Here is a 15,284-nt window from a genome sequence, read left to right as displayed (position 1 = left end):
AGGTTCTTCAAGCAGAGAACACATACTCCTAATCCCCTCACATTCCATATCAGGAGATACATCTTCCCTGTTTTCTTCCAATTCAAAGCCCAAGTGAGATTCCAGCTACCAGTAGAATCCCCCTCATGCTCTCAACTCCGTCTGTATCCTGGAGCATAATATTCTATGTATCCTAAAGCACTACCTATATATTGCTGGGAATTATCTGCTGAGGATATGTCTTGTGCCCATATCTAGAAAAAAGGCTTTTGGAGATTAGTGGCTATATCATGGACGTCCTACCCAGCATTTACTACCAGTCTAGTCCATTGAGAGACTTAAGAAACATTATTTGACTGCAACTTCCAAAGATAAATTTCAGTACAGACACTGTAAATAAACTGAAATCTATGCAAACACCTCAATAATAATCTGGGATGTGTGATTCCAGCCGTGTTAAAGAGTTTGGACTGCCTTGACCCTTTGAGACTCTAAATGGATGTGGTGCCCAGGGATGGTGATACAAAGAAAAGTAGGGAGCAAACCAAGTGGCCCTCAGCTGAGCTCTAAACTGTCTTGCATCCCCTATTCAAGTATCCTCATGCTACCCTTGCACACTCATTTCTAACACTCAGTTTCTCAAGTAGACAATTTGCTCTGTAGACAAGGCAAAGTTTTAACCATGGAAGAACCTTGAGCAAGTTGATCTCTTTGAACCTCAGTTTTCTTATTTGCAAAGGGATGATAATAATGCTTATTTATTCAATGTATGTTAAGGCCCTGTTCTGTCACGTCTTCCTGTACCAAATTTAAAAACAACAACAGCAACAATCAGTTGTCACTAGTAATTAAATTTCTCTGCCTAGACATTAAAAAAGGGCTCCATTTTAAAAGATTTGATATTTGACATTCTGCTAAAGCCTTGCTGTTTACAAAGGGTTTTTGTGAGCCTTAACATTTGATCCTTGAAAAAAGTTCTACAAAACATCAAAGCAAGAAAATGTACCATCTTAATTTTAGAGAAGAAAATAAAAATTACTATAAGTCCCCTATAGAACTAGTTTTGTTGTTGTTTAGTTGCTAAACCATGTCCCTAACCCTAACCCTAACTCTTCGGGAACCCAAGGACTGTAGCCTGCCAGGCTCCTCTGTCCATGGGATTTTTCCAGGCAAGAATACTGGAGTAAGTTGCCATTTCCTTCTCCAGGGGATCTTCCCAACCCAGGGATTGAAGTTGCATCTTCTGCAAATTCAATACCCCTGAGCCACCTGGGAAGCCCATATAGAAATAATTGGTCAATTCAAAAACATAAATAAATAAATAAACGTACTCAACTAGAAAGTCACATGCTCAGACTTAAACCCAGAGAATCGGGATCTTTCTGGGGAAGAACAATGACTCCCCAGGTGGGCTCTGTGTAAGGTGACTGTTGTAAAAAACCCAATGGAGCACACTTAGTGAGCGTTCTCTGGACAATCACGACAATGCTCGCTCCTTTTTCCTCCAGGCATCCTCAAGTTTTGTTCCCTTCTAGGGACATTATCAGTATAAAGGAAAAAGCTATCGCCTTCCCATTTCCAGTATGTAGGAACACAGTGACATCTCTCCAACTCTCTTCCACCTAAGAGAGGCCCGGTAAAAGACTGAGAAGGACTGTGTGCATTGCACAGCTTGTTTAAATTATTTTACCTCGTGGTATCTCAATTTTTTGCTATAAAATTGAGTAAGTTTAATCATGTTTTGTGAGAAATAATTCGTGAAAAATCTAGTGACATGGTTTGTTAAGCTTGCAAATATATTCATCTCAAAATAATAAAGTTATTGTAAAGCAATTATCTTCCAATTAGAAATAAATTTAAAAAACGAAATTGAGAAACAAAAATGGGGAAAATAAGATTGTAAAAGATACCATGTACAGCGGGATCAAATGAAATACAACAGAAATAAAAATTTAACAAAAGCTGTTCATGATCTTTATGCAGAAAGCAATAAGTATTGCCAGGGACATTTTTAAAGAATCAAATAATGGAAATATATACCATGATCATGGATTGAAAAACTCAGTATTGTCTTACCAAATTTAAATCCCCAGAAAGTTTTTTTTTTTTTTAAGAAAATGACAAGCTAGTTCTAAACATGTGTTTGGAAATGTAAAGGATCTAAGGAAAAAAAATTATTTTGTAAAAGACAAACAGAATTGAAGAACTTATACTACTTAATTCTAAGACTCAGTATGAAGCTACAGCAATTAAAATGATGAAATAACACTGAGAGTTCAGAAATAAACCCAAACATACTTGATGGCCTTGTGGGTAGACAAAGATATTTGTTAGGCCAGAAATAGCACTAGAAATAAAATAAAATAAATTAAATTGGATTTAATTAGAATTAAATCCTCCTGCTCTCCTTAAAAGAAAACATCAAGAAAGCAAAGAGGCAGACTGAGAAAAAAATATTTGCTACACATATAACTACTAATGGAGTATATCCAGAATATGAAAAGCACTTTTCACCTCAATAAAAGACAAATAATGCTACTTATCATAAAGGTCAATAGGCTTTAGTATATATGAATATCCAATATTCATATATATTCACAAAAATATATATGAATATCCAATAAGCACATGAAAAGATGTTCAATTTTAGTCATTTGGGCAATGTACATTAAAACCACTTTGTGACATTATTTCATATCCACTAGAGTGGCTAAAATCAAAGACTGGCGAGATGAAATACTGCCAAAGATGGGGAGCAAAAGGGACTCTCATACATTGCTGGTAAGAGTGTTAAAATGATGCAACTACCTCGAAGAACAGTTTGGAAGTTTCTTACAAGGTTAAAAATACACTTACCATTTGACCCAGCAATTCCACTCTTTAAATATCTACTCAAGAGAAATGAAAACATATATGCACACAAAAGACTTGTACACGAGTGTTGTTCACAGTAGTCCAAACCAGGAGTCGACCTGATGTCCGCAGCAAGTGGATAAATTGTGGCACAGCCGTACAATGGAGTATCCTACTCGGTAAGGATGAATGACTGCTATACGTCACTGCAGGAATGAATCACACAGACAGTATGCTGAGTGAAAGGAGATGGCACAAAGTCGTGGTGTATGGTTACAGTCTATGAAATTATAGAACAACCAAAATAAATAGATAATAATAAAAATCAAATCAGTGGTTTTCTAAAGTGAGGAAGGGGAGACTTGAGCATGAAGGTAAAGGGGAACTTCCTGGAGAGGTGGAGGTGTTCTATACTTGGATCAGGATACAGTTCCACAGTGTCATCAACCTGTGTATTTAAATTATGTGAGCTTTATTTCATGTAAATTATACTTCCCAAAAGTTGAATTTTAACAGCAGAATTTGGTCAAACTTTCTTAAATATTATTTTTCTCTCACTTCATAAAAATATATGAAAATCTTTCTCCTCTGGAACAGAGATTGGTCTATACTAAGGGTTATAGAAATGACTGAACTCCCCCTGTCAAATGTTTCTAACATGACTCTCTTCAGACCTGTGGTTCCAATATTCTTAAAAACAGTGGATGATGAAAGAGGGTCCTATTTCTGAAACTAACAAAATGAGACGATAGCTCAACCTACAAACAAAAGAAGTTCAAAAAAATCTTATTGTCAAACAGTACAAACATACCCAAGAAGAGAGCATAGGATAATAAATCTTTACGTACCAGTTACCTCATGTCAATGGTCATCCCTATATGGCCACTGCTCTCTATCTACATACTCCCCTTCCCCAGCCTTCCCTTGAACTATTTTAAAGCAAATCTTGGGCATAATATCATTCTATCCAAAAATACAAGAAGTTCTAAATGTGTGATTCACTTGCTTATGCTGTATTCTCTGCCTGAAATGCTTGCCCCTTCCTCCTGAATATGGCTGACCCTTCTCATCTGTCAGATGAGACCTTTTCAGAAAGGCCTTTCCTGACCTCCCTATCAAAATAGCTCACCTTCTACTTTGGCCCCATTTCTTTTTGTGATGGTAATTTTTCACAACCTGTGATAATTAGTTACTGTTTTTTGTCTGTCTTCTCAACTATATGCTCTATGCAACAGCACCAGTACAATGCTCGGAAGGTGATTAATGAACAGTATGTTCACATTAATTGATTGTCTGAACAGATAGTCAGCTAAAGTCTTCAGAGGTCAATCATATTTCTTCTATATGCGGTGATGCCCTGGACAACCCACCAAACATGAGTTGGCACTGCTCGATTAGAATTTCCCAAACCATTCTCCAAAGGTATAAAATATGTGTCAAGTAGAACTAGTGGGTATGTTTTTATAAAAATCATGGAATGTTATAAGTGAAAACTGCTTGAGAAATAATCTACGTTCATAGATTTGTTGGCTTTTAGATTGAAAAGATCGGAGAAGGCAATGGCACCCGACTCCAGTACTTTTGCCTGGAAAATCCCATGGACGGAGGGGCCTGGAGGGCTGCAGTCCATGGGGTCGCTGAGGGTTGGACACGACTGAGCGACTTCACTTTCACTTTTCACTTTCATGCATTGGAGAAGGAAACGGCAACCCACTCCAGTGTTCTTGCCTGGAGAATCCCAGGGACGGGGGAGCCTGGTGGGCTGCCGTCTATGGGGTCGCAGAGAATTGGACGCGACTGAAGTGACTTAGCAGCAGATTGAAAAGATAACATTTCATTGAACATGGTTAAACTTCTTTCAGTTAACAGACAAAAAAAAATTACCTAATATTTCAGAATTTGTGATTTACAAAGGCCATAATTTGAGACTTTTGTCTAGAAATACAGTCCATTCCGGGGAGAATTTAATTCCATGAAATATTAGAAAAAATACTCAATTTTATACTATCTATACATAATATACTCAGAATCCATTTATTCAACAAATATTTATTGCCAATCTATTATGTACCAGAAACTCTTCTGGGTAGTTGGGGCTATATCAGTGAAAATAATAACAAAGCTCATATTTTAGCCTATGTGTCAATACAGTAAAAGTACATCCTCATGAATTTACTATAGTATTGTTATAAAGTAATACAGAACAAAATGCTTTCTATGATGTTCTCGGTAAAGGCAGAATTGACCATTTCCTTGTGAAATATTTAACACCAAAATCTCAGTATCATTACTTAGCTTCTCCATTTTCTAAACTCAAAAGAAGTACCCCTGCCAGAGAACCAGGTTGTGATTAGCTGTAACTCCAGCTTAAAAAGAGAATATTTTCCCCAGGAGTTCCCCTCTTATTGACTCACTGATGTGCAATCTGATTGCAGGATTTCTTCTTCAACAATACCAAAACTTTCATTACAACACTGGATGGGAGAAGAGATGTAGTAAGATGTACCCTTGAATCCAGAAGTGCTCAACATATTTAATACACCTTAGAGTTTCAGGTGACCCAAAGTTGGGCATTCAACCAAGTCTAATCCATATAGAAAGGCATCCTCCATTTCACTTTCTCCAAGAAATTATGTCAAATATTTTGTCCATTTTCCTCATCATTTACTCTTGTTAGAGTACTAGTTTCAAGGTGTGATTTTGGAAGTATGGGCGCCACACTGATACTTTCTCCTGTGTTAGTCATGGAGTAAAGGACAACCTAAAAGTGTAAGGGCAGCAGTAAGAGAGGTGGGGCCGGGCAGCAAGAAGGAAGGTGTAACTCCCAGTAGGGGAGCAGATGCAAGAGTCTCCCCTATAATCTCAGGATGATAGCTCTGCTCTGCCTCTTCAGTGTCTTCTCCCAGCAACACACATGCAAGAGAGCATTCCTACTCCTCTGATAAAATGATCCTCATTCTCTGAATATTGACTTGGTTTTCCCATGGCATTTCTAGGAATTCTAGCCAGACTTGAGCTTTACCTGGAAACCACCAGCCTATGAGGTATCTAACTTGGATGACAAGGATATAATCACAGGAAAGTCAATCCAACAAAAGTGGATTTTTGAAACAATAGGAGATTGACTCCACATTACTTTTCCCCTTCTAGAAAGGAAAATAACATGCGTTGCATTTTTGAAATTGAAAAATAATGCAAATTTCTTATTTTAACAGCTCAGATCTCAGTTGCCAAGTAACAAAACCCACAAGTTCTCTGTATTTTCCATGAGCTTTCAAAGTGTATGTTTCTGGCATACTTCAGGGCAAGGAGGAACTTGTTGCTAAATATATTGCATGTTCTTCCTACAAGATATTTGGGAATTTCTCAGAACAACCTAGGGGGTTGAAGGGGTGACTGAAAAGTCACTGCTGGCTTTTCCTCCCTGAGCTGTTGATTCTATTACTAATGAGAGACAAAGACTAATTGTTCCTCCCCTGATGAATGTTGCTTTCAGAAGCCAGAGGCACTTTTGAAAAATGGAGCATTAACCCTGGTGAGTTCAGAAAGGGACATGGAGGAGAATAAATCTAGGAGCCTATTTTCCTTGTAGGTAGATTTCTAACAATTCAAAACCTGTAAAAATTTTTGTCAGTTCAAACATTAGATGCCTGGCCCTGTGTCTTGTCTTTTTGTTCCACACACATGGTGAAAATTAATATCTCCCTCTTCCAAATTCTTACAGACCTTATTTTCTATATAAGCCCCTGGTACTCATCATATGCTGCCTGCACTACTGATGTTATGATACAGGTGTTGCTTCCCTGATAAGATCACAAGATTCAGGGAGCAGATATAACACGTACTTCTTGTGTATCATCCACTGCCATAGGAAAACTGCTCCATATGTAGGCTCTAAACTTATGTTAAGAGAATAAACATTCCATATATGACTGAGTTAAGGCAACGCAAGTAATATCTGCTGACAGTATTTCCCACATTCCCCGTTTCCTTCCCTGAATCCCAAACAACCACACACTCTCTCTCTCTGTCTCTCTCTCTCTCTGCCCACTTTCCCTCCTATAGATATTAAAGCAAAAGTATTTTTTCATTTTCATTAGCCCCAGTTCCTAACATTTCTTGACCTTTCCTGATTTTTTATATTAAAATGTATTAAGAACTGGGCCTGTGTTTCGTTTCATCTTGGTCTTCCTTTGAGTCATGATTCTGTAGAATCAGCACTCCTTGGCTTTCTTTCCTATCTCAGTCTCCTCTGTGGGTTCCTGCCTGGGGTTTATCTCTCAGTTGTGGGTACTCCTTGGCATTGTGCCTACTTGCTGCTCTTAGAAATCACTCCAGGTAACATTTTCTATTACCAGCTACCAGCTGGTGACTGCAGTTTGTCTGCAGACCAGCTCTCTCCTCTGAGCACCGGACCTATGCAATCAAGCGCACTACTGGACATCTTCACAGGGCACCTCAAACCCTGTATGACCAAACCACACTCCTCAGCTCCCCTCTTCAACCTGCTCTGACTCCTGTTTCTGATCTCTGAGAATGGCATCAGCATCGAGCCAGTTCCCTAAACCAGACCTTGTGCCCTAGCTAACCACCAGTCTTCAATGGCTGTCATGCTTACTACCTTCGGGTTCTTGGGCTTCCCTCAGAACTCAGTTGGTAAAGAATCTGCAATGCAGAAGACCTGGGTTTGATTCCTGGGTTGGGAAGATCCCCTGGAGAAGGAAATGGCAAGCCACTCCAGTATTCTTGCCTAGAGAATCCCATGGACAGAGGAGCCTGGCAGGCTACTGTCCATGGTGTCACAAGAGTTGGACACAACTTGGTGTCTAAACAACCATCTGGTCCTTAGGCTCAATCAGGCAACAGCATCACTCACATCACACTGTGTTCAGTTGTTTCCAACTCTTTGTGACCCTTTGGACCACAGAACACCAGGCTCCTCTGGCCATGGGATTTTTCAGGCAAGAATACTGGAATGGGTTGCCATTTTCCTCCTCCAGGGGATCTTCCCAACCCAGGGATCAAACACATATCTCCTGTGTTTCCTGCATTGCAGGTGGATTCTTTATCTGCTGAGCCATCAGGGAAGCCCATCAGTCACACTAATGAAGTCCTATTCTAACTGGTCTCTCCACAGATGTGTGGTTTTAAGTCTTCCAGGTCATTTGAAGCTGAAACCAGAGTGATCTTTTTAAAATATAAATTTGATCATGTCACCCTGTGCCTAAAAATCTTTCAATAAATTTCATTCTTGTAGATGCAGCAAAATTCCTTAGTTTGGCTTACAAATGCCTATGCTACCTCATGCCTGCCATGCTAGCCCCAACTCTAAGCTTTCTATTCCAACTAAAGATCTTCGCTACCTCAAATGCTCCCTCTCATTTTCAAGTCTTGGCTTGTGCTCATTCCTCAGCCTGTCACACTGTCTTCTAAGCCTAGTCCCCAGTTTTTTCCCAACTCCTGTTTATCCTTCGTTTTATCTCCTCCTTGTCCAAGAAGCCTTTCCCAGTCCCTCAGTACAGGTTATGTGCCCATCCTTGGTATTCCCAGAGTCCATGTGCTCCCCCTTTATCTCATTTATCATATGGTGTTGTTCTTGGCTATTTTTTGTTCCAAATTTCACACTAGTCACTCCCAGGAGGGCAGAGATTCCATTTTGTTTGAAGCTTAATCCTCAGCACCTGGCCCAATGCCTGGCACATAGTTAGTGCTCAGATAGTATTTGCTGATGAGCATCTTGCATAATAACTCATACGAAATCACTTCCTCAATGCGAGGGAGATACACTGATGAGAAAATTATTTCTCATCTTGTATTTCAAGCCAGAAACAGCTTTTCCCACCCTTACTGGTGGTTTCAGTTATCAAGAAGAGGCAACTTCCTTATTAAGTGAAGTAGAGGTGGGAACTATACAGAGGAGCTGGGTATGAATGGTTGTAGGGTCCAGTGAGAGCAGATTCCGGTTCATCATGAGGTCTACCCAGAGCATGAGTCTAGAAACCTCTAATTTAATACCCTGAAGCTGCTGTTCCATTTGACTTTTTGACTGATCTGAGATAGAGCCAACAGTAAGAATATTCCAGACTTCTAGTACACTCTCGAAGGCTATAGATCAGGTTTTCTATGCACATTAAATACATAATAATACTGGTCACTCATACTTGTCTGATTCTACATCAAAAGGAACCTGTTTCTTATTTGACTTTCAGACTACTTGGCACTCCTGTTAATTTCAAAGGGACTCTGTGTTTGACTCCTCTCCAATAGACACTGAGCAACCTAAGAAAAGTTGAAATATATTCAATGATTTAGTGATTAGTAACCACATATTGAAGTTAAAGACTGAGGTGTAAACAAATCCACATCTCGCCCTGAGGGGGTTAGGGAGAATGTTTTTAAGAAGGTGATTAAAACAAAGTCAATGAACAAACAAGCAAACTACTAAAGGTCTTGGCTGGCAGGGCCTGTAGAACATGTTGATTCCTTTCCAAGGGGAAAAAAGGGTCTGAATTAGATAATAACTCCACCAAGAGGCATTTAAAGGCCACTTTAAGCAGAATGCCCTTGTCAGGAACATGGGGCCTAATTACTGTGTGCGGGGGACACTAGTTGGTCTAACTTTTCTTCCAAAGAGCAAGCTTGACCAACCTAGACAGCATATTAAAAGCAGAGACATTACTTTGCCAACAAAGGTCCATTTAGTCACAGCTACAGTTTTTCCAGTAGTCATGTATGGGTGTGAGAATTGGACTATAAAGAAAGCTGAGCACTGAAGAATTGATGCTTTTGAACTGTGGTGTTGGAGAAGACTCTTGAGAGTCCCTTGGACTGCAAGGAGATCTAGTTCCATCCTAAAGGAAATCAGCCCTGAATATTCATTGGAAGGACTGATGCTGAAGCTGAAACTCCAATACTTTGGCCACCTGAGGCAAAGAACTGACTTATTGGAAAAGACCCTGATGCTTGGAAAGATTGAAGACAGGAGGAGAAGGGGACGACAGAGGATGAGATGGTTGGATGGCGTCACCAACTCGATGGCCATGAGTTTAAGTAAGCTCCGGGAGTTGGTGATGGACAGGGAAGCCCGGCGTTCTGCAGTCCATGGGGTCACAGAGTCAGACACGACTGAGCGAGTGAACCGAACTGAACTTGGAACACTAGTTAGTTTGTAAGAAGGAAAAACAAAATAAATGAATAAACAATTCTTTTGTCTATTTCTGGATGCAATATATCCTAAATTGCAGCAAGGGGATTCGCTGGCCTCCTTGGCAAAGGATTAAAATCCACTTTCCATCTTTCTGAGGTGCTATTAGCAGCAACCTGGTAATCTCCCTCATATGCCCAATTACACTGTAAAATGTCAAGCCTGTGAATTTAGAAACTTACTATCAACAGTTTGCTGCAAGTATATGTTAATTGATATTAAATCACCATGAAATGCCTATAGAAATGCACTGCCTGCCAAAGGCTTTCCAACTGAGGAAAGGTAGGCACAATCAAATAATTAGGTATGATTTTCCATTTCTTTACAAATGTTACTAAATACTTAATTCAGCACCACCTGGGTTCTCTTTTCATTATTAGATTACTTTTATTCATTTTGTTTAGTTTTGTGCTTTTTTAAGCCTTTTAAAAGAATATAATATTAACAATCAACTTCATTTGTTAATGCTTATTAATTATAGTATTCAATTTCTTAGCATTAACTATTAAACTGAAATCTGGATCTGTGACAATACTGAGAAAATTCAGAACTTAAAACACTTCTAAGAAAGAAGATAGATAACTCAGATTTGAGCATGTATTTATCACTATATATTTGAAGGACATATGCAAATTCCAAAATTATTTAAAATACTCTACAAAGTTGTGGTCATAGACTAGACATATAAGTTGATTCCCTGTATCCCTAGGTTTCCTCCATTGGCACAAAGGAGTATTATTACACTTTCCCACTTCCTTGAAATTACATAGAGGTAGCCACATGGCTTCCTTTTAATTGCTTCCATTTAATTGCTGGCATGAAACCCTCTAGCATTCTCGGGCCCTGCCTTGGCTAGCATGTAAGCAAAGGTTAATATGACAACGTGACACATTGAACCACCACATGGAAGGGAACTCCCTGTCAGGTCACCTGTTCATGCAGCAGACTTGGCACAAACAAGAAAGAAGCTTCTGTCACTCCAGGATTTGGGGTTGTTCACCACAGCCTGGCCTAGCCTTTCTAACCAACACAGAGACATCAAGCCCTGTCATAGCAAGCTCCCTCGATTCCCTAAGCACGTGTCCTTACGTACTGTCCATTCTTTCCTTAAATTCACTACTCAATTTAGTATCATACATATTTTTTAGTAGAACTGATAAGAAAATATTGGTAACTGGCACCTGAAAAAGCAGTTACCATATGTATATAGCAGGCAAAAAACCACATATATTAATATACTGGATTAAATGTCTACTGGAATTTTCTTTCCTTTCCTAGGAGAAATGTGTTAGTTTCCTATTGTTGCTATAACAATCACAGTGATCTAACACAAACTTATTCTTTAACAGTTCTGGAGAACACAACTCTACATCAAAGTCTTATCAGGGTCATGTTCCTTTGGAAGTTTCAGAAGGTATCTATTTCCTTATCTTCCTTAGCTTCTAGTGGCTGCCAGTACTCCTTGGCTTGAGGCCCCATCTTTAAAGAGCATCACTCCAACCTTCTTTTCCATCACCACATTTCCTACTATTCACTCTGACCTCCTGCCATTTCTTATAAGGACCCTTGTGGGATGTCCCTGGCAGTCCAGTGGTTAACACTCTGCACTTTCACTGCGGGAGTGAAAGGTTGTTGATGAACCACAAGACAGCTGGGATTCTTGGCCTCCAGAGGAGAAGAATTCAATCCAGGGCCAGAGACGAGAGTTGATTGCTCAGGGCTTTTGTGTAATAGAGTTTTATTTAAGTATAAAAGGGATAGAGAAAGCTTCTGACATAGACATCAGAAGGGGGCAGAAGGAATACCCCCTTTGCTAGTGCTAGCAATGGAGTTATATACCTTTTAATTAGTTATTACAATGAATCAAAAGAATGTCTGGAGGTTGTAAAGATCTTACTAGACCCACTCTCATAATTTACATTTTAAGATAACAGGATTAGCCAGAAGGTTTTCAGGAAGGAGAAACAGTTCTAAAGCAGGATACATTATTGTTATATAATACTTAGTACAGAGTTTAAACCAAGTTTGTTGTGTAATCATCAGCTCCAGGCTTAAAGATAAAAACATTTTATGCGACTAAGACTAAGGAATGTAGAAGAAAGAAACATTTGTCCTTTCCTTCTCCTTGAGAATTCCAGACCCCTCTCTCCTTGGGGACCCCCAGACTTCCTATCAACCTGCCTAGGAATTGACCCTCTCAGGAGGAACAGGTTCAATCCCTGGTCAGAGAACTAAATCCCACATGCTGCATGTGCAGCTGAAGGGAGAAAAACAAAACAATAAGCACCCTTGTGACTGGATTGGATCTAAGAGGATAATCCACGCTAAATGCCCCATCTCAAGATGTTTAACTTACACATATCTGCAAAGACTCTTTTGACATATCAAGTAACGTTCACAGCAAGTGTTTAATCATCTGGTAACATCTTACTTCCTCACACCACCCTATACCCAACTCGCCCCTTCTTAAACAAAAGCCCTTGCTAAATAGACAAATGTTTAGTTCAAATGTACCCTGTATCACATCTCCTTTTTCAAGAGCCCAAAAAATATGGTTAGTAAAGCTACACACAAAAACACACACACAGAGAAAAAGATCTTTCACAAGAGCAAGAACAGGAGAAAAGAAAGTAGCTTGATTGAGGCTCATTAAAATTAATGGGGAAAGAAGTAAAATATCTTCTTATACTGGCACTCAGTACTAGGTCCTTATGGGAAAAAAATAAAGCTTCAAATCTATTTATGTAAACACTTGTATTGTCCATATTGATATCAACAGTTGATATATATGCATGGATTCACATCACTAGGAACTAATCAGAACATAACCACTGTTTCCTTACAATTTGCATATTAGTTTTCCCTCATTCCTCCCATGTGAGATGATTTGCTGAAAAGTATAGTTGGCTACTTTATTCTTCTCCGTTCAGGTCTGAGCAGGATAACTCCTATTTCATAGACAGTCTTGTTCATACTGAGCCCTGCATACACTGAATGAATGAATGAATCAATCAATCAAATAGCATTTTTTGGTGATCTGCTATATTGGTAGTATGCTAAGTATTTTGTATATGTTATTTCATTTCATTCTTCTGACATTGTTCTCTGGATATCATGTCCAAAAATTCCTAGTGCTTGCCCTCAATTATTTCATGCTATTGAGTTTTTTGAAGCTAGGATTTATGGAACTCTAGGGTACATACAGATATGCAAATTCAGAAGCTCTGTGAACTCTAGTAATTATAAGAAGAATTATTGCATGTGGAGAAGTACTCATGAGCAATTTTCTAGAAATAGAAGGCTCATCTTTTCATCAGATACTCAGATACTTACATGATCTGTGTAGTGGTAATTCTTGGTGTTTGCCTGTGCAGCATCACTTCTGCTAATAACAAAATTCATTCCTTCCCTTTGGAGAAGACCACTTTGCCATATGATTTAGATGGGACTAATCACCCCACCTGGCTGCATGGTGGGCCTGTAACCCAAGCCAGGCCAATCAAAATTTAAGAAGAATGTATTTTCCATTGGGGCTACAAAGCTTGTTGAGCATAAGCTACAAGTAGGTGATGATCATCTTTGCCAACAAGTTGAGAAAACTGCCTAACATGGAAACCCAACAAGAAAGTTAGGTGAAAATCTGGAGAAAGACAGAATGACAACAACTTTTGTTGGAAGACATAATTTCATCCAAAGTTGAAGCCAAATCCAGTTTAGGATTTTTTTTAGTTACATGTAGAATAAATTTCAAATTTCATGTAAACCTGTTAGAATAGTCTTTCCTTTTCAGTGAGAATCAATTTAATTAATTTAGCTTAAATACTTCCCACAAACAAGTAAATAAATAAATACACTAGTTTATTGCTTCCAGATGCTAGGCTCTCCAATCCATGGTTATTGATTCAGCTTCATTCTATTATTCTTGGAGCCCATTACTTTATCCTTCCCCAAATCCAAACTCAGTGCTACCACCAGCCCATGGCTTATAATGCTCTCTCATTTTATTTCACCACCTCCACATCCACTTCTTTCCATATTGTGAGTGGGACATGATAGCAGAAAGTATCTTTCCACTCAGAGTGGACCTGAGTCACTTGCAAAATCACAAAAGCCAGCCAGTAAGTCTCTTCCATACTTTTCACTCTTGTCTTGAGCAGGTCAAAGTGAGTTTACACCTTTTGTCCTAATCAACATAGTAGTACTCAATACTTACGAGTATTCAATAGATATTTGTTAAATAAATGAAATTTTAAAATACTGGAACTTCTCTCTCTATTCAGTCTTAAAAGGAAAAAAAAACTACCAAAAATGGAGTTTGAATCAGTGACCTCACTGGGGATCAATCCCCGGGGCAAGAGAATGTTGGCTCCATCTTTACTTGGTGTACTATTGGTCGAAAAAGACAGGGTACAAGAAATCAGGAAAGTGGCCAGCCCCACTACAGTAAATTTTAGGAAATAGCTAGCTTTATTTTTATGACACAAATTTTTAAAGCCTGTCCTAAGGAAACACAATACATGAATAGTACATGAATAAAAAATGAAAGTGAATGAAAGTGAAATCAGTTATTATGCAGAAAGGATGGGATTAGAGTCCTATTTTTCTCTTCTTGAAAAATTCCTTTATGATGTAAACAGTTAATGTAAAGTATTTTCAAAGAATTGACACAGATCTGTACTTTTTTTTTTTAAAGCTATTGCAGATAGTTCACCTGTGTTGCAACATATCCTCAAGTTGAAAAATCTTCTGGTGACAAAATATCTAGAAAATAGAGCACTGGCGCGCACGTGCGCGCGCACACACACACACACAAACACACGTATTTGGGATAAAAGGATGAATCCATTTGATAAAATTGATCATTTTTTATCATAATAAGTGTATACTATTTGCACTAGAAAAAATAAAAAAGTGACCAGAGAATATTTTTTCATTATAAGACCCAAATATATTTTTGAAATGGTGTTAAAAATAAAAAAGATGCGCACCTACGTGTCAGCTCCCCCATCCCAGCAGGGCGGAGCCAGACTAGGCTACTGGGACAGAAGAGTCTTCTTAGGAAATCCCTGAGAGCTATAAAGGAAGTGAGGAAACAGAAAATGCAAAGCCCCAGTAACCCCTCAGAACCACAGAAGCCTCTAAATTTCCATGGGGGGTTTCAAGAATGAGACCTGGTGAAAGCAGAAAGCTGGAAGCATTTGGAGGCACAGTGTCAGCGACGGTGACAATGAAGTCACCAGGGGCCACC

At 38.9% G+C, this 15,284-nt stretch overlaps 1 long non-coding RNA gene across 14 annotated transcripts in view; it reads right to left on the bottom strand.

Moving 5' to 3' along the window:
• Window positions 1-15,284, bottom strand: part of LOC129619788 (uncharacterized) — a 287,036-nt gene that overhangs the window by 191,726 nt on the left and 80,026 nt on the right. For 11 of the 14 annotated variants that reach the window (XR_008698114.1, XR_008698115.1, XR_008698113.1 and 8 more), the window contains exon 5: window positions 2,836-3,038. This is a non-coding gene — a long non-coding RNA (uncharacterized LOC129619788). Of the gene's footprint in view, window positions 1-1,762; window positions 3,039-15,284 lie in introns of those variants that run through there. The other 3 variants (XR_008698111.1, XR_008698112.1, XR_008698124.1) reach the window with 1 other exon arrangement.

The sequence above is a fragment of the Bubalus kerabau genome, chromosome 9 (assembly GCF_029407905.1).
Source record: "Bubalus kerabau isolate K-KA32 ecotype Philippines breed swamp buffalo chromosome 9, PCC_UOA_SB_1v2, whole genome shotgun sequence".
NCBI lineage: Eukaryota > Metazoa > Chordata > Mammalia > Artiodactyla > Bovidae > Bubalus > Bubalus kerabau.
Note: the sequence above shows the minus strand (reverse complement) of the source record. Positions and strands in the feature narration are given on the sequence as shown.